This window comes from Nycticebus coucang, chromosome 7 (genome assembly GCF_027406575.1).
Source record: "Nycticebus coucang isolate mNycCou1 chromosome 7, mNycCou1.pri, whole genome shotgun sequence".
Classification (NCBI taxonomy): Eukaryota; Metazoa; Chordata; class Mammalia; order Primates; family Lorisidae; genus Nycticebus; species Nycticebus coucang.
The window spans coordinates 23883114-23904987 of NC_069786.1; the positions used below are offsets into that span (position 1 = coordinate 23883114).

The 21874-nt window shown below is 39.7% G+C and overlaps 1 pseudogene; it reads right to left on the reverse strand.

The window, feature by feature from the left end:
• LOC128589684 (60S ribosomal protein L12-like) overlaps nucleotides 1-18029 on the reverse strand; it is a 123086-nt pseudogene extending 105057 nt beyond the window's left edge.
• Between the last annotated feature and the right edge of the window lie 3845 nt (nucleotides 18030-21874).

Here is a 21874-nt window from a genome sequence, read left to right on the forward strand (position 1 = left end):
TGAGCTCCCAGTTGCCGCGGACCGCCGGTCGATGGGCCTCAGTCCGAGGGTGATCAGGGAGAACGGTACAGGTTGGTTGAGAGGTCGACGCAGGAAAAATGACAGACTGCCACACAGCATGTGATGAAGGAAGCAGCTGTAAAATTTACTGAGAGTATATGTTGGTATTTATACATTTTCTTTCCAAGGTTTAAACAATGTAAACTTTATTCTGCTTATGTTTGTAAATTATCTTTGTGTCTGCATATGCGGTTTATCATGCATTACATGTTTTCAAGGTTTTGTTCTCCGGAGGGAGGTGGTTTATCTTTTCAAGGTTTTGCTCTCCGGAGGGAGGTGGTTTATCAGTAACACCTGGTTACTCCCTCTTATCTAGGAATGTCAAGGCTTGTGACTTCTCTTAGCCCTGTAATTTTTCTCAGTTCTGTAACTCTTTTCAGTTTCTTATGATCTTATTTTTAAAACAGTTGGACATATTCTTTTATGTATAATGCTTGACTACTTTTATATATATTTTCTACATATTTTTACTCTTATTAGTAATTATACTTTGATTCATAATTGATTGTTTGTTAAACATTAAAATACTCTATTGATTTGTATTACATATGAAAATTAGTGAAGCAAGATGTTTTTCTAAGTAAAGTTTTACTGCAGGTGGTGATAGTGCATGTCGTGTTGGAACATCTTGTTTAAACGTCTTGTTTGCTGTGCCTGCATTGTCTTAGCTCACTGACATTCATGGTGGGAACATGCTGTTGTGCAGGCTTACTTGGAGCCACTGAGTCTGGCACAGTCATACTTTTTGTGCTATATCTGGATCAGTAAACCATTGTGTTCATTCTTTAAAACCTTATTGATTACTTATCAGGACAAACAGACATTCAGTCTAACATGCACGTACACTGTAACAGAAAGCCATACCCTTAGGTTAATGCGATAGAAAAACAGCATGCTGGGCAACATTTCTGTTGCTGCGCACACTGGGGGTGCTGGGGGCTTCGCTCCGGGGAGCACAGACCTCCTTTCCGTCATTTTACAATGCGGACAGCGCCACCTCGCTGCGGCCTGATGCCGAGGGTGCGGCATTTCCCCCTTTTTTAGTTTTGAACCGCATTTCAAAGAGTTCTTGGCGTATGGCTTTGATGGACGAAAACAAACATCGAATGAGACAAGGTAACAGTAACATAACACAGAATATCAGGCAAGCAATAATAGCTATGAACACAATATACTGGACCCAGGTTAATGGATTCAGAGTCTTAAAATTATTAGTAAGGGACTGAGCCAGAGCATCAAGAGATGTGATAGGTAAATGAGCTTGACTTATAGTTGTAATGTCCTTTTGCAAATTATGTAAGTTATGTGTTATGTCATTATCTTTCCAAAATCCTTGAAGATGTGCCTGTACTTTGTTCCATGATTCTGAGAGGTTGTATGGTAAAGGAGTTACACAAATGGCTTGAAAAGCAGAATGACATTTAGTTTGTAGTTTCTGTTGTATGAATTTTATATCTTGGCCTAAGGCTAAAACTACTTCTTCTAATATGTTTAGCTTTGCCTCTAACTTATTATCTATACTTGCTTGAGTTATTAAAGTTAGAGTTATATTATTACTTAAAGTATTGACATAGTGTGCTGTATGTACTTGTTGCACTAAAGCTGTAGTGGCTACAGCAAAGGTAGTTACTATAGAAATTAAAGCTGCAATGCCTAAAATTAATGCTGCTACAAATCTTTTAGGTCTGATTAATTCATTAAGTGTTTGTAACACTTGTAATGCTGCATTATTATACTATGGATTGTCTTACAGATCTACAGGTAACATTACATATGAAGGTTTTTTTACAATTAACATAACATTCAGCAATCTATTATTTACATGAAATATATCAGAAGAAGCAATACAATTGGTTATTTTTACAAGTTAAAAGATTTTAAAGGAAATACATAGTCAACTGGATCACATGTAAATTCTTTCACAAATTCTCTTTTATGAGTTTCATTTAACTTGCACTGACCATCTACAAACATTCTAAACTTTCTTGAACTTTTGCTCTGCCTTTTACTTTCTTACATAACTATTCTGTTTCAGGACAAAATTTATCACACAAGATTCTTTCTTTACACAATGTCATTCTCCTTTCTGTTTAATTTCTCTTACTCTCAAAAACTCATTTTCCACCAAACAGGATTCCAGTTTACCATGAAGTCACCTATTCACTCAGCTAAACTGATAATTAGAAGGTTTAAAAGGCAAGAATCTTATTCGTTGACAAAGATTCAGTTTGTAAAAATATTTTTCTTATTTATATAAATTACTAGTGGCAAAGGGCCAATAATAAAGGTTCTAAACCTCACCCTTGGGATTTCGTCAGTGCTGCTGTCTGGGGGCTGTAACACTTGGGAGGCAGGCCCGCCCCACGAAGGGCAGGGGGGCCCTCAGTTTCCTTCTCCGCTGGGCTTTTTCAGCCGTCTTGGAGCCAGTGGAAATGCGCCCGGTGGTTTTGTTTGCTATCGGCGAGTGTACTTTCATTTTCTCCAAGCGGCGGGTGAGATCTTGCAGCAGCCGCTGGCGTCTTCTTCTGCGTTGTCTTTTCTGAATCTGAGTTAACTACTCCTGGAATAACTTCAAAGTTTTTAGTATAATTTGAACTTCTACTAATTATAATTCCAACCGTCCCCAGCAAAAGTTGCCCTTTTCATTGCAGTGGGGATTAAAGTAACACCGTCCCATTTGGATAATAAGACATTCTTTTCACTTGCTAAATTTAAACCTGCACTCCCAGGAGTGCCCCGTGAAAGGTCATGAATAGTAAATTCAGGGGCTTGAGGATTCAATGTAGATAAAGGCTGTGTTTCATTAACTACAGCCTGCTCTCCCTTGGGGTCTGGGCTGGGAGAATGCCCCTTTACTAGTTTTTTGATTTCCGTACTTCCTGATCCTCAGGATCAGTGTCTCCCTTGTCATTCAAGGGGGTTCCATCCTTATGAAATTTTGATTTGCATTCATTTTTCCAATGTCGCCCCTTTTTATAACGAGGGCATAAGCCGGGTGGGTCCCCCCTCGGCTTATTGGCTTGGGACTGTTTACAGTCCTTCTGCATGTGTCCTGGCTTGCTACAATTGTAGCAAGTGTTAGCAGGAGCTGTTGGCCCCTTACCTCCTTTATTGAAGGTATTTTTAACATAGGCGCTGAATTTCTGTCCTTGCATTGCTGCAGCATAAGCCATACCCTGGGCTATAGCTGGTGAGGCATCCATACATGCTTCTAACTGTTTGAGCAACAGTGATGTGCCCTCAGACGGGGGGAGCATTCTGTTAATGGCTTCTTCCAGCCTTGAAATAAAGTCTTGGTACGGCTCCTCCGTACCTTGCTTAATAAGAAAATGTATAAGCTCCTCCAACCGTTTGAGGGACACACCCAGTACTCCCCTTTACTCACCCTGAGGTCTGGAGGCCATTCCCAGTCGGCGGAGAGGGGACCGCACTGGAGTGGCAGTTCCCTGAGGCACAGTGCGACAGCTGTCTTTTGGTGACAATACGGTCAGGCATAAAACTGTGTAAAGCTGTGTGTGTTCTCTGCCTGCAACCCCAGGCTCCCAGCGCTCCCCACACTCCCCTCTGCTCTCGCTCCAAGGTCTGGAGGCCTGTCCTCCAGGGGTCCAGATTCTTGGGCGATTGCTCGAGGGGTGTAGACAGTGCTGGGCTGCAGCCAGTCGGTGCAGACCCTGGGGTACGGGAGCGGAGAGAAAACGGTTGGCCAGAATGGAGCTACACCGGAGCAGCGGTTGCCTGAGCCATAAAACAGCAGCCCTCTTTTGCTAGCAATACACCGGCTTACTACCGAATATTCTGAAGCCACACCCCCTGTCTCCCTGGGCAACCAGAGAATCTGAGTATAGGATTTGTCTGAGGCTACTCCAACTTGCAAACCAGGGAAACTCCCAAGGCGGGGCTGACCCAGAGGTCTGCTTTACTAAACCTAAGATGCATCTGGCCCTCAGGGGATCATCAGCCTATAGACAATACAAGAGCAAAGACAAGCTGATTTGGAACACAATTCAGCTTCTCTTCTGCAGGGGAACCGCAGAGTTGTTCTGTTCTCTTCTCTCAGTAACATTAATCAGGGGCGAGACTGGACCTGAGTGAAAACCCTCCAACCTTCATCAAGCGCCCGAGGATGTCAGGCCTCACCTCCTCCTGCTAGAGAAAGGCAGAGCGCAGTGGCCTGGCAGACTTCCTTGTGATTCAGGCAGGTGCAAACTCCTGGAGTACCAATCACTACAGGCAACTGGGTCAGCCAACTGCAGGGCTATCAGTGACTGGGTGTGACAGCGGTGCAAGGTGGGGAAGGAGGCACCAACCTTCCCAGACTGATCTATTGGCTGGGTGGCTCCGCCTGACTCCATGCAGCACTGGAACAAGCCACACCAGAGTAGTCACAAGACCCCTGTGTTCTAGTCCCCAGAGACCTCTTAAACTCTCACCCGAGACAGGTGCAGACTGAGACAATTGATTTGGACTTTTTGAACTGAACCAATCACCTGAGGATAAATCAGGTGGTGCCCTGCATGCACGGTGGTAGGAAGGTTTGATCTTTCTTTTCCAATTGTTTGCCAGTGGGGGCTGGGGTGACTTAATTGCTGATATTTATCCACAGCTGACACTTCAATCCAGAGTATCTGTTTTACTAGGGTGGAACAGAAACCAGCTGAAAACAAGACAGAACCACTTAGCCCCACCACACCAGACAGGGCCCCAGTTTCTCAGGCCACAACACTGTACAGGCCCTCAAAAAAGCCCCAGGGGAAAAATTAAGAAGGAGTAAAACAACCATGGGGTGGAATCAGCAGAAAAACTCTGGTAACATAAATAACCAGAATATATCAACCCCCCAAGGAAAGATATGGCAGATGTAATTGAAGATCCCATTCATAAACAACTGGCTGAGATGTCAGAAACCAAATTCAGAATTTGGATTGCAGACAAGATTAAGAAAGTGGAATTAGGAATTTGAGGAGAAATTCAAAAGTTGTCTCAAGAATTTAATGAATTTAAAGACAAAACCACCAAAGACTTAGACACACTGAAGCAAGAATTTGCAGCCCTCAAAGATCTGAAAAATACAGTAGAATCCCTCAGCAACAGAATGGAGCAAGCAGAAGAAAGGATTTCTGACATTGAAGATAAAGCCTTTGAACGCTCACAAACTCTCAAAGAGGAAGAGAAATGGAGAGCAAAAATGGATCATTCTCTCAGAGAGCTCTGGGATAATTCAAAGAAGGTAAATATCCAAATGATAGGAGTTCCAGAAACAGATGAAGTGGCCTCGCTGGGCACAGAGGCCCTTCTGCATGAAATTATGAAAGAGAATTTTCCAGACATGCCTAGAGATTCTGAAATTCAGATAGCGAACAGCTTCAGAACCCCAGCACGACTCAACCCCAATAAGACATCCCCCAGGCATATCATAATTAACTTCACTAAAGTTAATATGAAGGAGAAAATCCTCAAAGCTGCCGGGAGAAAGAAAACCATTACCTTCAAAGGGAAGAATATTAGAAAGACTTCAGAACTCTCTGCTGAAACTTTTCAAGCCAGAAGAGGGTGGTCACCGACTTTTAACCTCCTAAAGCAAAATAACTTCCAAACCCAAATCTTGTATCCAGCTAAACTGAGTTTCATTTATGATGGAGAAATTAAATACTTTAATGACATTCATATGTTGAAGAAATTTGCCATAACCAAACCAGCTCTTCAGGATATTCTCAGACCTATCCTCCACAATGACCAACCCAATCCTATACCACAAAAGTAAACTCACTCAGAAACTTCGGATCAAACTCCAATTTCCACACTGGTGAAAGGATTAAAAATGCCCACTGGACTTTGAAAAACTCGATACCCAAAACTTCACCAGACTTATCAATATTCTCCATTAATGTGAACGGCTTAAACTGTCCTCTAAAGAGGCATAGGTTAGCTGACTGGATACAAAAACATAGGCCAGATATCTGTTGCATACAAGAGTCACATCTTAACTTAAAAGACAAATACAGACTCAGGGTGAAAGGATGGTCATCCATATTTCAGGCAAATGGTAATCAGAAAAAAGCAGGTGTTGCAATTGTATTTGCAGATACAATAGGCTTTAAACCAACAAAAGTAAGGAAGGACAAGAATGGTCACTTCATATTTGTTAACGGTAATATTCAATATGATGAGATCTCAATTATTAATATCTATGCACCCAACCAGAATGCATCTCAATTTATAAGAGAAACTCTAACAGACATGAACAACTTGATTTCCTCCATCTCCATAATAGTCGGAGATTTCAACACTCCTTTGGCAGTGTTGGATCGATCCTCCAACAAGAAGCTGAGCAAAGAAATCTTAGATTTAAACCTAACCATCCAACATTTGGATTTAGCAGACATCTACAGAACATTTCATCCCAATAAAACTGAATACACATACTTCTCATCAGCCCATGGAACTTACTCCAAAATCGATCACATCTTAGGTCACAAGTCCAACCTCAGTAAATTTAAAGGAATAGAAATTATGCCATGCATCTTCTCGGACCACCATGGAATAAAACTTGACCTGAATAACAACAGGAATCTGCATACTCATACAAAAACATGGAAGTTAAATAACCTTATGCTGAATGATAGCTGGGTCATAGATTAGATTAAGAAGGAAATTACCCATTTTTTGGAACAAAACAACAATGAAGACACGAACTATCAGAACCTCTGGGATACTGCAAAGGCAGTCCTAAGAAGGAAATTTTTAGCACTACAAGCCTTCCTCAAGAGAACAGAAAGAGAGGAAGTTAACAACTTAATGGGACATCTCAAGCAACTGGAAAAGGAAGAACATTCCAACCCCAAACCCAGTAGAAGAAAAGAAATAACCAAAAACAAAAGAATAATACAACAGATCAATAAATCAAAAAGCTGGTTTTTCAAAAAGGTCAATAAAATAGACAAACCTTTGGCCTACCTAATCAGGAAAAAAAGAGTAAAATCTCTAATCTCATCAATCAGAAACAACAAAGACGAAATAACAACAGACTCCTCAGAAATCCAAAAAATCCTTAATGAATAATACAAGAAACTGTATTCTCAGAAATATGAAAATCTGAAGGAAATTGACCAATACTTGGAAGCACAGCACCTTCCAAGACTTAGCCAGAATCAAGTGGAAATGTTGAACAGGCCCATATCAAGTTCGGAAATAGCATCAACCATATAAAACCTCCCTAAAAAGAAAAGCCCGGGACCAGATGGTTTCAAATCAGAATTCTACCAAACTTTTAAAGAGGAATTAGTACCTATATTACTCAACCTGTTCCAAAGGGTAGAAAAAGAAGGAAGACTACCTAACACGTTCTATGAAGCAAACATCACCCTGATCCCCAAACCAGGAAAAGACCCAACAAGAAAAGAAAATCATAGACCAATATCACTAATGAATATAGATGCAAAAATATTCAACAAGATCCTAACGAACAGAATCCAGCAACACATCAAACAAATTATACATCATGACCAAGTCGGTTTTATCCCAGGGTCTCAAGGCTGGTTCAATATACGTAAATCTATAAGTATAATTCAGCACATAAACAAATTAAAAAACAAAGATCATATGATTCTCTCAATCGATGCAGAAAAAGCTTTTGATAATATCCAGCATCCCTTCATGATCAGAACACTTAAGAAAATCGGTATAGAAGGGACATTTCTTAAACTGATAGAGACCGTCTTCAGCAAACCCACAGCCAATATCATATTGAATGGAATTAAATTGGAATCATTTCCACTCAGATCAGGAACTAGACAAGGCTGCCCATTGTCTCCATTGCTCTTTAACATTGTAATGGAAGTTTTAGCCACCGCAATTAGGGAAGAATAGGCGATCAAGGGTATCCATATAGGGTCAGAAGAGATCAAACTTTCATTCTTCCCAGATGATATGATTGTATATCTGGAAAACAGTAGGACTTTACTACAAAACTCTTAGAAGTGATCAAGGAATACAGCAGCGTCTCAGGTTACAAAATCAACATTCATAAATCGGTAGCCTTTATATATACCAACAATAGTCAAGTTGAGAAAAGAGTTAAGGACTCTATCCCATTCACAGTAGTGCCAAAGAAGATAAATATTTGGGAATTTATCAACAAAGGACGTGAAAGATCTCTATAAAGAGAACTATGAAACTCTAAGAAAAGAAATAGCTGAAAATATTAACAAATGGAAAAACATACCATGCTCATGGCTGGGAAGAATCAACATTTTTTTTTTTTTTATTGTTGGGGATTCATTGAGGGTACAATAAGCCAGTTACACTGATTGCAATTGTTAGGTAAAGTCCCTCTTGCAATCATGTCTTGCCCCATAAAGTGTGACACACACTAAGGCCCCACCCCCCTCCCTCCATCCCTCTTTCTGCTTCCCCCCCCATAACCTTAATTGTCATCAATTGTCCTCATATCAAGATTGAGTACATAGGATTCATGCTTCTCCATTCTTGTGATGCTTTACTAAGAATAATGTCTTCCACTTCCATCCAGGTTAATACGAAGGATGTAAAGTCTCCATTTTTTTTAATGGCTGAATAGTATTCCATGGTATACATATACCACAGCTTGTTAATCCATTCCTGGGTTGGTGGGTATTTAGGCTCTTTCCACATTTTGGCGATTGTAAATTGAGCTGCAATAAACAGTCTAGTACAAGTGTCCTTATGATAAAAGGATTTTTTTCCTTCTGGGTAGATGCCCAGTAATGGGATTGCAGGATCGAATGGGAGGTCTAGCTTGAGTGCTTTGAGGTTTCTCCATACTTCCTTCCAGAAAGGTTGTACTAGTTTGCAGTCCCACCAGCAGTGTAAAACTGTTCCCTTCTCTCCACATCCACGCCAGCATCTGCAGTTTTGAGATTTTGTGATGTGGGCCATTCTCACTGGGGTTAGATGATATCTCAGGGTTGTTTTGATTTGCATTTCTCTAATATATAGAGATCATGAACATTTTTTCATGTGTTTGTTAGCCATTCGTCTGTCGTCTTTAGAGAAAGTTCTATTCATGTCTCTTGCCCATTGATATACGGGATTGTTGGCTTTTTTCATGTGGATTAATTTGAGTTCTCTATAGATCCTGGTTATCAAGCTTTTGTCTGATTGAAAATATGCAAATATCCTTTCCCATTGTGTAGGTTGTCTCTTTGCTTTGGTTATTGTCTCCTTAGCTGTACAGAAGCTTTTCAGTTTAATGAAGTCCCATTTGTTTACTTTTGTTGTTGTTGCAATTGCCATGGCAGTCTTCTTCATGAAGTATTCCCCCAGGCCAATATCTTCCAGTGTTTTTCCTATGCTTTCTTTGAGGATTTTTATTGTTTCATGCCTTAAATTTAAGTCCTTTATCCATCTTGAGTCAATTTTTGTGAGTGGGGAAAGGTGTGGGTCCAGTTTCAGTCTTTTACATGTAGACATCCAGTTCTCCCAACACCATTTATTGAATAGGGAGTCTTTCCCCCAAGGTAAGTTCTTGTTTGGTTGATCGAAGATTAGGTGGTTGTAAGATGTTAGTTTCATTTCTTGGTGTTCAATTCGATTCCAAGTATCTGTGTCTCTGTTTTTGTGCAAGTACCATGCTGTCTTGAGCACTATGGCTTTGTAGTACAGACTAAAATCTAGTATGCTGATGCCCCCAGCTTTATTTTTGTTACTAAGAACTGCCTTAGCTATACGGGGTTTTTTCCAATTCCATACAAAACGCAGAATCATTTTCTCCAAATCTTGAAAGTACGATCTAGGTACTTTGATAGGAATGGCATTGAATAGGTAGATTGCTTTGGGAAGTATAGACATTTTAACAATGTTGATTCTTCCCAGCCATGAGCATGGTATGTTCTTCCATTTGTTAATATCCTCTGCTATTTCCTTTCTGAGGAGTTCATAGTTTTCTTTATAGAGGTCCTTCACCTCCTTCGTTAGGTATATTCCTAGGTATTTCATTTTCTTTGAAACTATGGTGAAGGGAGTTGTGTCCTTAATTAGCTTCTCATCTTGACTGTTATTGGTGTATACCAAGGCTACTGACTTGTGGACATTGATTTTATATCCTGAAACATTACTGTATTTTTTGATGACTTCTAGGAGTCTTGTGGTTGAGTCTTTGGGGTTCTCTAAGTATAAGATCATGTCGTCAGCAAAGAGGGAGAGTTTGACCTCCTCTGCTCCCATTTGGATTCCCTTTATTTCCTTGTCTTGCCTAATTGTATTGGCTAGAACTTCCAGCACTATGTTGAATAGTAAAGGTGACAGAGGACAACCTTGTCTGGTTCCAGTTCTAAGAGGAAAAGCTTTCAGTTTTACTCCATTCAGTAAAATATTGGCTGTGGGTTTGTCATAGATAGCGTCAATCAGTTTTAGAAATGTGCCACCAATGCCTATACTCTTCAGTGTTCTAATTAGAAAAGGATGCTGGATTTTATCGAATGCTTTTTCTGCATCTATTGAGAGGATCATGTGATCTTTATTTTTGCCTCTGTTAATATGGTGGATAACGTTATGGACTTGCGTATGTTAAACCAGCCTTGCATCCCTGGGATGAAGCCTACTTGATCATGATGAATGACTTTTTTGATGATAAGCTGTAATCTATTGGCTAGGATTTTGTTGAGAATTTTTGCGTCTATATTCATGAGTGAGATTGGTCTGAAATTCTCCTTTTTGTTTGGGTCTTTTCCTGGTTTTGGTATCAGGGTGATGTTTGCTTCATAGAATGTGTTGGGGAAGATTCCTTCTTCCTCAGTTTTTTGGAATAATTTCTGCAGTACAGGAATAAGCTCTTCCTTGAAGGTTTGATAGAATTCTGGAGTGAAGCCATCTGGACCAGGGCATTTTTTAGTTGGAAGCTTTTTTATTGTTTCTTTGATCTCAGTGCTTGAAATTGGTCTGTTCAGGAGGTCTATTTCTTCCTGGCTAAGTCTAGGGAGAGGGTGTGATTCCAAATATTGATCCATTTTCTTCACATTGTCAAATTTCTGGGCATAGAGTTTCTGGTAGTATTCAGAGATGATCTCTTGTATCTCTGTGGGATCAGTTGTTATTTCCCCTTTATCGTTTCCGATTGAGGTTACTAGAGATTTTACTTTTCTATTTCTAGTTAGTCTGGCCAATGGTTTATCTATTTTATTTATTTTTTCAAAAAACCAACTCCTTGTTTCATTAATTTTCTGAATGATTCTTTTGTTTTCAATTTCATTGATCTCTGATTTGATTTTGGATATTTCTTTTCTTCTACTGGGTTTAGGCTTAGATTGTTCTTCTTTTTCCAATTCCATAAGATCTCTTGTGAGATTGTTGATGTGCTCTCTTTCTGTTTTTCGAATGTAGGCATCTAAAGCGATCAATTTTCCTCTCCAAACTGCTTTTGCAGTATCCAAAAGGTTTTGGTAGCTTGTGTCTTCATTGTTGTTATGCTCAATGAAGTTAATGATTTCCTGTTTTATTTCTTCCTTCACCCATCTGTTATTCAACAGAAGATTGTTTAGTTTCCATGCCTTTGGGTGAGGTCGAGCATTTTTGTTAGAGTTGAGTTCCACCTTTAGTGCCTTATGGTCTGAGAAGATACAAGGTAAAATTTCAATTCTTTTGATTCTGTTGATATTTGTTTTGTGTCCCAAGATATGATTAATTTTGGAGAATGTTCCATGGGGTGATGAGAAGAATGTATATTCTTTGTCTTTGGGGTGGAGTGTTCTATATGCATCTATCAAGCATAGTTGTTCTAAGGTCTCATTTAAATCTCTTATATCTTTGTTTAATTTCTGTTTAGAGGATCTGTCCAGCTCTGTAAGAGGTGTGTTAAAGTCCCCTGTTATGATGGTATTATCAGATATCATATTGCTCAGACTGAGTAAGGTCTGCTTCAAGAATCTGGGAGCATTTAAATTGGGTGCATAAATATTTAGAATTGAAATGTCTTCTTGTTGTAGTTTTCCCTTGACCAATATAAAGTGACCATCTTTGTCTTTTTTGACTTTAGTTGCTTTAAATCCACATGTATCTGACAATTAGATTGCAACTCCTCTTTTCTTCTGAATTCCATTTGCCTGAAAAATTGTCTTCCAACCCTTGACTCGGAGCTTTAATTTGTCTTTTGAAGCCAGGTGTGTTTCTTGCAGACAGCAAATGGATGGCTTGTGTTTTTTAATCCAGTCAGCCAATCTATGTCTCTTCAGTGGGGAATTCAAGCCATTAACATTTATTGAGATAATTGATAAGTGTGGTAGTATTCTATTCGTCTTATTTGGTGAGAGTCCATTGCTTAGTTTTATCTTTTGCATCAGTGTGGAAGTTAGGTTCTGTCCTTTGATTTCTGAGTTCTTACTTTGCTGCTGATCCATTGTGGTGGTCAGTGTGCAGAACAGGTTGAAGTATTTCCTGTAGAGCTGGTCGTGTTGTGGCGAATTTCCTCAATGTTTGTATATCTGTAAATGATTTGATTTCTCCGTCAATTTTGAAGCTTAGCTTAGCAGGGTACAGAATTCTGGGCTGAAAATTGTTCTGTTTAAGTAGATTAAAGGTAGATGACCATTGTCTTCTTGCTTGGAAAGTTTCATTAGAGAAGTCTGCGGTCACTCTGATGGATTTGCCCCTGTAGGTCAACTGGCGCTTACTCCTGGCAGCTTGCAGAATCTTTTCTTTTGTCTTGACTTTGGACAGGTTCATCACAATGTGTCTTGGAGAAGCTCGGTTAGAGTTGAGGCGACCTGGGGTCCGATATCCCTCTGAAAGCAGTGTGTCAGAATCTTTGGTGATGTTTGGGAAACTTTCTTTTGTAATATTCTCTAGTATGGCTTCCATTCCTCTGGGGCATTCTTCTTCCCCTTCTGGAATTCCTATAACTCGTATGTTGGAACGCTTCATAAAGTCCCATAATTCTGACAGTGAACGTTCTGCTTTCTCTCTCTTCTTTTCTGCCTCTTTTACTATCTGAGTTATCTCAAAAACTTTGTCTTCTACCTCTGAAATTCTTTCTTCTGCATGGTCTAACCTGTTGCTGATACTTTCCATTGCATCTTTAAGTTCCCTGATTGACTGTTTCATTTCCTTCAGCTCTGCTATATCCTTTTTATATTCTTCATATCGTTCATCTCTGATTTGATTCTGTTTTTGGATTTCCTTTTGGTTATTTTCCACTTTATTAGCAGTTTCCTTCATTGTTTCCATCATTTCTTTCATTGTTTTCAACATGTGTATTCTAAATTCCCTTTCTGTCATTCCTAACATTTCTGTATAGGTGGAATCCTCTGCAGTAGCTACCTCATGGTCCCTTGGCGGGGTTGTTCTGGACTGGTTCTTCATGTTGCCTGGAGTTTTCTGCTGATTCTTCCTCATGAGTGATTTCTTTTATCTGTTTCCTTGCCCTAATTTTCCTTTCACTTCCTCTTGCTCTTTAAGTTCTTGTGCCTGTGGACTAAGGGTTACAGGACCAGAAGGGTGAGAAGTTTGAGGAGCAAAAAAGGGATGAAAGAAAGGAGGACCGAGTGATAAGAAAAAAAAGAAAGATAGAGAAAGGAGAGGGGGTGGGGATAAGGAATATTGACAAAAAGAAGAGAGGTACAGAAAGAGGGAGACAGGGCAATATAGGTGTACAGTAGGGTACTTTGACACAACCTTAAAATACCCCACCTCTGGGAGTGCCCAGTTGGGTGGTTCCCTTGAGGTCAGCAGCTCTTTGCTAACCTGATCAGACACAGTACCCCACCTCCACCAAGTAGAGAGGAAAGACAAAAATGCTATAAATCAAACCAAAACAAGCAAACAGTAAACTTTACGGGGATACAATTGGGTGAAAAACCAAATGATAGCAGTAGAAACACTAGCAAAAATGAAGTTGTAGTTATTAAAAAAGGCAGCAATGGGAAATTATAATTAAACTAGAAAAGTTGAGAAAGAAAAAGGGATCTGTATGGAAAAGATTGAAATTAAGAAACAAAAGAACATCAACAACGTCAAAATAAACAAAAAAAAAAAAAAAAACACCAAACAAAAAAAAAGAAAAAAATACACAACCAAAAACAAAGCAGTTTGTATATGTTATTGAATATTGTCTGGGCAACACGTGGTCTTCTGGGGTATGAGATGTTAGTCACAGTTCTGATACGACTGGAGGCTGCTGATTTCTCAAACCCCAGCAGGTAGACACCCTGAATCTCTCTTCATCCCACTTAAAAGGCACTTTGAACTTGTAAACTTGCTGAGCAGAAGCTTTCCCAGCTTTCTCGCTGGAATCACTGCTGAAGTGGCTATCCGCTTACCCAGTGTGCCAAAACTGGTCTCACTCTGCCCCTGAGGGTTAGGGCTGCAAGGCGGCTCAGACCCCACCCTTAGGCTACTTGGTTGCTGGGTTATCAGCTCCCACCCGTTTCTAGCTCTGCGACCCTGAGGGCGGAGCTTGCCGGGGCAGATCACTGGCAATGGTTCCGTGTGACCCACCACCAAACACTATTAGCTCCGTCTGGCTCAGCGGCTCAGACTGGGGCCCTAGACAATGGCCAAAGTTCTCCGCACTCCCGCTCAGGCCTTCCCCAGGGCAGTTCAACTCAGTGCCAAGCCCAAGGACATCATAACAGTTCACAGGTAAGGCCTTTCTGGTTTGCAGTCTCGCTGCTACTGAACTTACAGTTGTGGGCGGGTTTAGACGGATTGAACACACGCGACCACTTGCCGGTTTTCCACTGTTTTAGTCCTCCTCTTGGGGTCCAGAAGTCTCTCGCTGACTCCCTGTATCCTCATAGGAGTGATGATAGGCAGTTCCCACCAGCCAGAGATGCCTGGAATACTATCTCCCCAGACTCACGGTGCCCAGATGCAAGGAAGCTGTTACTCGGCTGCCATCTTGCTCCTCCTCCTTCGGGAAGAATCAACATTGTTAAAATGTCCCTACTACCCAAAGCAATATATAATTTCAACACAATACCTATTAAAGCTCCACTCTCATACTTTAAAGATCTTGAAAAAACAATGCTTCGTTTTATATGGAATCAGAAAAAACCTCGAATAGCCAGGACATTACTCAGAAATAAAAACAAAGCAGGAAGAATTACACTGCCAGACCTCAGACTATACTACAAATGAATAGTGATCAAAGCAGCATGGTATTGGCACAAAAACAGAGAAGTAGATGTCTGGAACAGAATAGAGAACCAAGAGATGAATCCAGCTACTTACCATTATTTGATCTTTGACAAGCCAATTAAAAACATTCAGGGGGGAAAAGATTCCCTATTTAACAAATGGTACTGGGTGAACTGGCTGGCAACCTGCAGAAGACTGAAACTGGACCCACACCTTTCACCATTAACTAAGATAGACTCTCACTGGATCAAAGATTTAAACTTAAGACATGAAACTATAAAGATACTAGAGGAGAGTGCAGGAAAAACCCTTGAAGAAATCGGTCTGGGCAAGTATTTTATGAGGAGGACCCCCCGGGCAATTGAAGCAGCTTCAAAAATTCACTACTGGGACTTGATCAAACTAAAAAGCTTCTGCACAGCCAAGAACACAGTAAGTAAAGCAAGCAAACAGCCCTCAGAATGGGGGAAGATATTTGTAGGTTACGTCTCTGACAAAGGTTTAATAACCAGAATTCACAGAGAACTCAAACACATTAGCAAGAATAGAACAAGGGATCCCATCGCAGGCTGGGCAAGGGATTCGAAACTTCTCTGAAGAAGACAGGTGCACGGCCTTCAGACATATGAAAAAATGCTCATCATCTTCAATCATCAGAGAAATGCAAATCAAAACTACTTTGAGATACCATCTAACTCCAGTGAGACTAGCCTATATCACAAAATTCCAAGACCAGAGATGTTGGCACGGATGTGGAGAAAAGGGAACACTTTTGCACTGCTGGTGGGAATGCAAATTAATACATTCCTTTTGGAAAGAGATATGGAGAACACTTAGAGATCTAAAAATAGATCTGCCATTCAATCCTGTAATCCCTCTACTGGGCATATACCCAGAAGACCAAAAATCACATCATAACAAAGATATTTGTACCAGAATGTTTATTGCAGCCCAATTCATAATTGCTAAGTCATGGAAGAAGCCCAAGTGCCCATCGATCCATGAATGGATTAATAAATTGCGGTATATGTACACCATGGAATATTATGCAGCCTTAAAGAAAGATGGAGACTTTACCTCTTTCATGTTTACATGGATGGAGCTGGAACTTATTCTTCTTAGTAAAGTATCTCAAGAATGGAAGAAAAAGTACCAAATGTACCCAGCCCTACTATGAAACTAATTTAGGGTTTTCACATGCAAGCTATAACCCAGTTACAACCTAAGAATAGGGGTAAGGGAGAAAGGGAGGGGCGGGAGGGGGGAGGTTGGTAGAGGGAAGGGGATGGTGGGATTACACCAGCAGTGCATCTTACAAGGGTATATGTAAAACTTGGTAAACGGTCTATGAAGCTAGTGAATGATGCCCCATGAATATATCAATGTACACAGCTATGATTTAATAAAAATAAAGAAAGAAAGAAAGAAAAAATAAAATAAAAATAGATCTGCCATTCAATCCTATAATTCTTCTACTAAGTATATACCCAGAAGACCAAAAATCACATTATAACAAAGATATTTGTACCAGAATGTCTATTGCAGCCCAATTCATAATTGCTCAGCCATGGAAAAAGCCCAAGTGCCAATCGATCCACAAATGGATTAATAAATTGTGGTATATGTACACCACGGAATATTATGCAGCCTGAAAGAAAGATGGAGACTTTACCTCTTTCATCTTTACATGGATGGAGCTGGAACATATTCTTCTTAGTAAAGTATCTCAAGAATGGATGAAAAAGTATCCAATGTACTCAGCCCCACTATGAAACTAATTTATGGCTTTCATATGAAAGCTATAACCCAGTTATAACCTAAGAATATGGGGAAGGGGGAGAGGGATGGAAGAGGAGGTGGGAGGATGGGTGGAGGGAGGGTGATTGGTGGGACCACACCTAAGGTACATCTTACAAGGGTATATGTGAAACTTAGTAAATGTTCAATATAAATGTCTTAACACAATAACTAAGAAAATGCCAGGAAGGCTATGTTAACCAGTGTGACAAAAATATGTCAAATTGTCTATAAAACCAGCGTATGTGGCACATGATCGCATTAATGTACACAGCTATGATTTAATAATGAAAAAAAAGAAAATCAAGTGTCAGGAGACAGTTTACAGGGATAGAGAAATCTTAGTAGGAGACAAAGACTTTGAGGTGGGCGTCTGCTACCTTCATAAAGGATATTACAAAGAGGAATAATGGGGAAAGTATTTTCAAGATGGTAGCTGTGTAATGGAAATGCACTAGTCTCTTTTCCATTTTGACAGGAAATTAAGTAAAGGAGTAACCTCTTGACCACAGGTTGTTTGGGGGGTGGGGGGGTAGGTGTCACATGACCCTTTATTGAAACATTTTTCCTTTGTACTTTGTAACTAGCTGGGCATTCTGCCGCACCACTGTTGATGTCACCTATGATGTCATGAGGGTGGCAGCCATCAACATTGCAGTCCACTGACTGGGCTGTCCCCAGGATCTATTTAATGGTTCCAAAGAGTTCTCTGGCTAAAGATCAGTGCAGCATCTGTCTGGCAATGTTGACAATCTCATCAAAAGTGATATTTCCATTGTGTTTAATATTTTTCTGTTTCTTTCTGTCTCTCGGTAGTTCCCTGAAGGCTTTGATGAGAAGGTCTGGAGGCAGAAGTTACCACTTCAATCTGAGCCTGTCTGTTCTCAATAGTTAGTTTCACTGTAATCCTAGTCACAGGTGGCCTTGGCACTATCATCACCAACCTTTTTTGGAGACAAACCCAGGGGCCCAATCTTGGGGGCCAGGGCAGACGTGGGACAGACTTCCCCACCAGTTCACTTCAGGTACACGATTTTGATCTCATCGGAGTTGAACTTAGGTGGCATCGTGGAGGTGGCTAGTGTCGGATGAAACTGGATTCCAGACGACCAAAGAAATTTGAATCTTCTCCCCCTCTGAGATAAAAGCTGAAAGCTTGACCACTATTTTGACATGCCTAATATTCTATAATGAAATTGCCACTGTCAGTACCCCACTTTGCATTTTAATAATATTGCAAGTGGGAGGCAGTGGAAAGTGCTTTGGTTTTAGAGTCTGGGCTCTTAGAGTGGTGTGGACCCTTCCAGCCTCTGTTTCTCATCTGTAGGGCAGGACTCATCATTCCTGCCTGTGTCAGTCAGGGCTCTTCTGAAACCCAGAGAAAGCGGATATATTCAGGGAAAGTTATTTATTTTGAGAACTGGAGGCTAGCAAACCTTAAATCTGTGGTACAAACCAGAAGGCTGGAAATTCAGGTAAAAACTGATGTTGCAGTCCTGAGTACAAATGCTGCAAAGCATCAATCTGGAATCTCTAGCAAGTTACTATATTGTAGACTTAAGGAAAATTCTTTCTTCTAAATACCTCAGTCTTTGTTGTTAAGGCTTTTAACTGATTGAGGCCCACCCACATTATGAAAGGTAATCTGCTTCACTTTAAGTCAGCTGATTGTAAATGTTAACCTTGTCTTTAAAAACATCTGAACAGCAACATCTAGACTAGTGAGTGTTTGACCAAACAACTGCTCACTGTAATCTAGCCAAGTCAACACATAAAATTCACCATCATGCTGCCTTCCTGCTTCATGAGTTGTTAGGAAGTCATCATGCTTACATACTTTGTTTATTGATTTACCTTTAGCACTTATGTATTATCTGCCACACAATAAGCACAAAATAAGTTCTGCGTGAATGTATGATGTGATAGCATTTTGAAACTATCAACAAAGGTACATGCTAGGCTCACCCACTGTGGTTTTGGAGAATATGTATATATTTTTGAACACATACACTGAAGTCTCACCCAGTTATACCTTAAACTCACCATTAAATGAATACACTAACCCAGTAGTTCTACTTCCAGAAATGATTTCCACAGATACACAGATGCAAACTAGCTTAGGGACAAGCTTATTTATTGCAATGTGGTTTGTAAAATCCTAATTAAAACCAGCCTAAATGTCCATCAATATGAAATTTGGCTAAATGAACTCAACAGAATTTAAAGGAATAAGATAGATATACCATTGAATAAGAAAATCAAGTAGCATAACAGAAAGGATAGAATGATACCAATTGTGTAAAAGAGAAAAAGGGATATGTAAAAGATAAAAGTATATCCTTATGCAAAAATATATTCCATGCATAATATGTATCTGTAAAGGTAGATAGAAAATTAATTATATTAGAAAGAAGAACTGGGTGTCCAGGAAATGGGAGTGGAAACAGGACATTTTACTGCACATTCTCTTACATTTTTGTAATTTTGGCCAACACGAGTATATCACCAATAAAATAGTAAATTTATAAAAGTAAGGAAAATTAGTTAATTTAGTACTTGCTATTTTTAAAAAACAAGCAAACAAATTGGCTTTTTTTTTTAACCTCTTTCTTACTTCAACCTGTTTTTGAATTTCAAGTCATCTTTTCTGGGGTCTGAGACAGACTATCCCACAGGATGGAAGGATGGAGAAAACCAATACAGGCTAAATTTTGATAAGGGGGAGACTCAAATTTTAGCTTTGGGGATTGATGTTTGGCTTGTAACAGATGCTTTTCTTGAGGAAGGAAAGAAAGTGGGAGAGCGAAAAGTTAGCTCAGAGGCATATTACAGGAAATCAATCTGAGTCAGAACCAACAGGAAAAGTTTCTGAGAAGACAAGTGAAACACATTGGCCCAAACATAGCAACAGTGCAAAAAAGAAAAAATCCCAAGTTATTTAGCTGAAAGACAGAATCCCAATGCTTCTATTTACATGCAGCCCATCGGACAAAAGCAAGCAAACCAGGAAATGACTTTAGACTGTATTTGAAAACGTATATCCTGAGAAAACCACGCTTGAAAACTTGCAACTCTCACTTGGCCAGAATTGGCAGCTTAATTTATGAATCCAAACCAATTTTTCATCTTTTTCCAATCCCTGTTGTGTCTGTTTTCTTTTCCTTTTTATAATTAGTGGGGATTGAGAGTACAAGAAACCAGGTTACACTGATTACATTTGTTAAAGTCCCTCTTATAATTATGTCTTGCCCCAAAAAGTGTGTACACACCGAAACCCTCCACCCTCTCCCTCCTTCTCTCTGCTCTTCCTTTCCCCACACCTCCCTCGTTCTTTCTCTCACTGCTCTTCCCCCTCCGCCACCATGTACTAGGTCATTAATTGTCCTCGTGAGAATTGAATATCTAGGCTTCGTTATTGTGATGCTTTACAAAAATAATGTGTTCCATGTCAATCCAGGTTAATACAAAGGATGTAAAGTCTCCATCTTCTTTAATGGCTGAATAGTATTCCATGGTGTACATATACCACAGCTGGTTAATCCATTCCTGGGTTGGTGGGCATTTGGGATGTTTCCACATTTTGGTGATTGTAAATTGATAAACAGTCTAGGGCAACTGTCCTTATGGTAAAAGGATTTTTTCCTTCTGGGTAGATACCCAGTAATGGGATTGTAGGATAAAATGAGAGGTCTAGCTTGAGTTCTTTGAGAGTTCTCCAAACTTCCTTCCAAAAAAGTTGTATTAGTTTGCAGTCCCACCAGCAGTGTAAAAGTGTTCCTTTCTCTCCACATCTACACCAGCCTGCAGTTTTGAAATTTTGTGATGTGAGCCATTCTCGTGGGGCTTAGATGGTATCAGGGTGGTTTTGATTTGCATTTCTCTAATAATTAGGGACGATGAGCATTTTTTCTTATGTTTTCTAGCCATTTGTCTGTCTTCTTTAGAGAAGTTCTATTCATCTCTCTTGCCTATTGATATATGGGGTTGTTGTTTAAGACTTAAATGTAAAACCTGAAACTATAAAAATACTAGAAGAAAACCTAAAGAAAACTCATCTGGACTTTGGGCTAGGCCAAGAAAACAAACAACCAAAGAAAATAAGACCTCAAAAGCACAAGCAATAAAAAAAAAAAAAAAAAAAATGGACAAATGGAACTCAAGCTCATAAGCCTCTACAAAGCAAAGTAATCAACAGAGAGAATAGGCCACCTGCCAAATGGCAAGTTGGCAGGGCAGCAGGGCATTGGCAAATGATCACTTATATTCCCTATGGGTTCTCCCATTGCTCCTGCATTGCTTCTGACAAATGCTTTTGCCATCCCTTCCGGAGTATGAGAAAACATTAGAAAATGATATATTCAACAGAAGACTAACGTCGAGAATTTACAAGAAATTCAAACAACTCAACAACAATCAAAAATAATAACCCCATTCAAAATGGGCTACAGACATGAATGGATATTTTTCAAATGACGACAATCAAATGTTTAACAAGCATGTGAAAAAAATGCTTAACAATACTAATTAACAGAGAAATGAAAATTAAAACCACAACAAAATATTATCTGTCACCAATCAGAATGGCTATTATTAAAAAGATAAAAAATAACTGTGTTGGTGAGAATGCAGAGAAGAAAGTGCTTATACACATTGGTGTACATTAGTACAACTCTATGGAAAACAACACGGAGATTTCTCAAAGAACTAAAAGTAGAACTACCCTTTGATCCAGCAATCCTCTACACCTCATCTACCTAAAGGAAAAGAAATCAATATATCAAAAAGGTATCTACCCTCATATGTTTATCACAGCACATTCACAACAGCAAAGATGTGGAATCAGATTAAGTGGCCATTAATGGATGACTCAATAAGGAAAATGTGGTATTATATACAAAATGAAATACTAGTC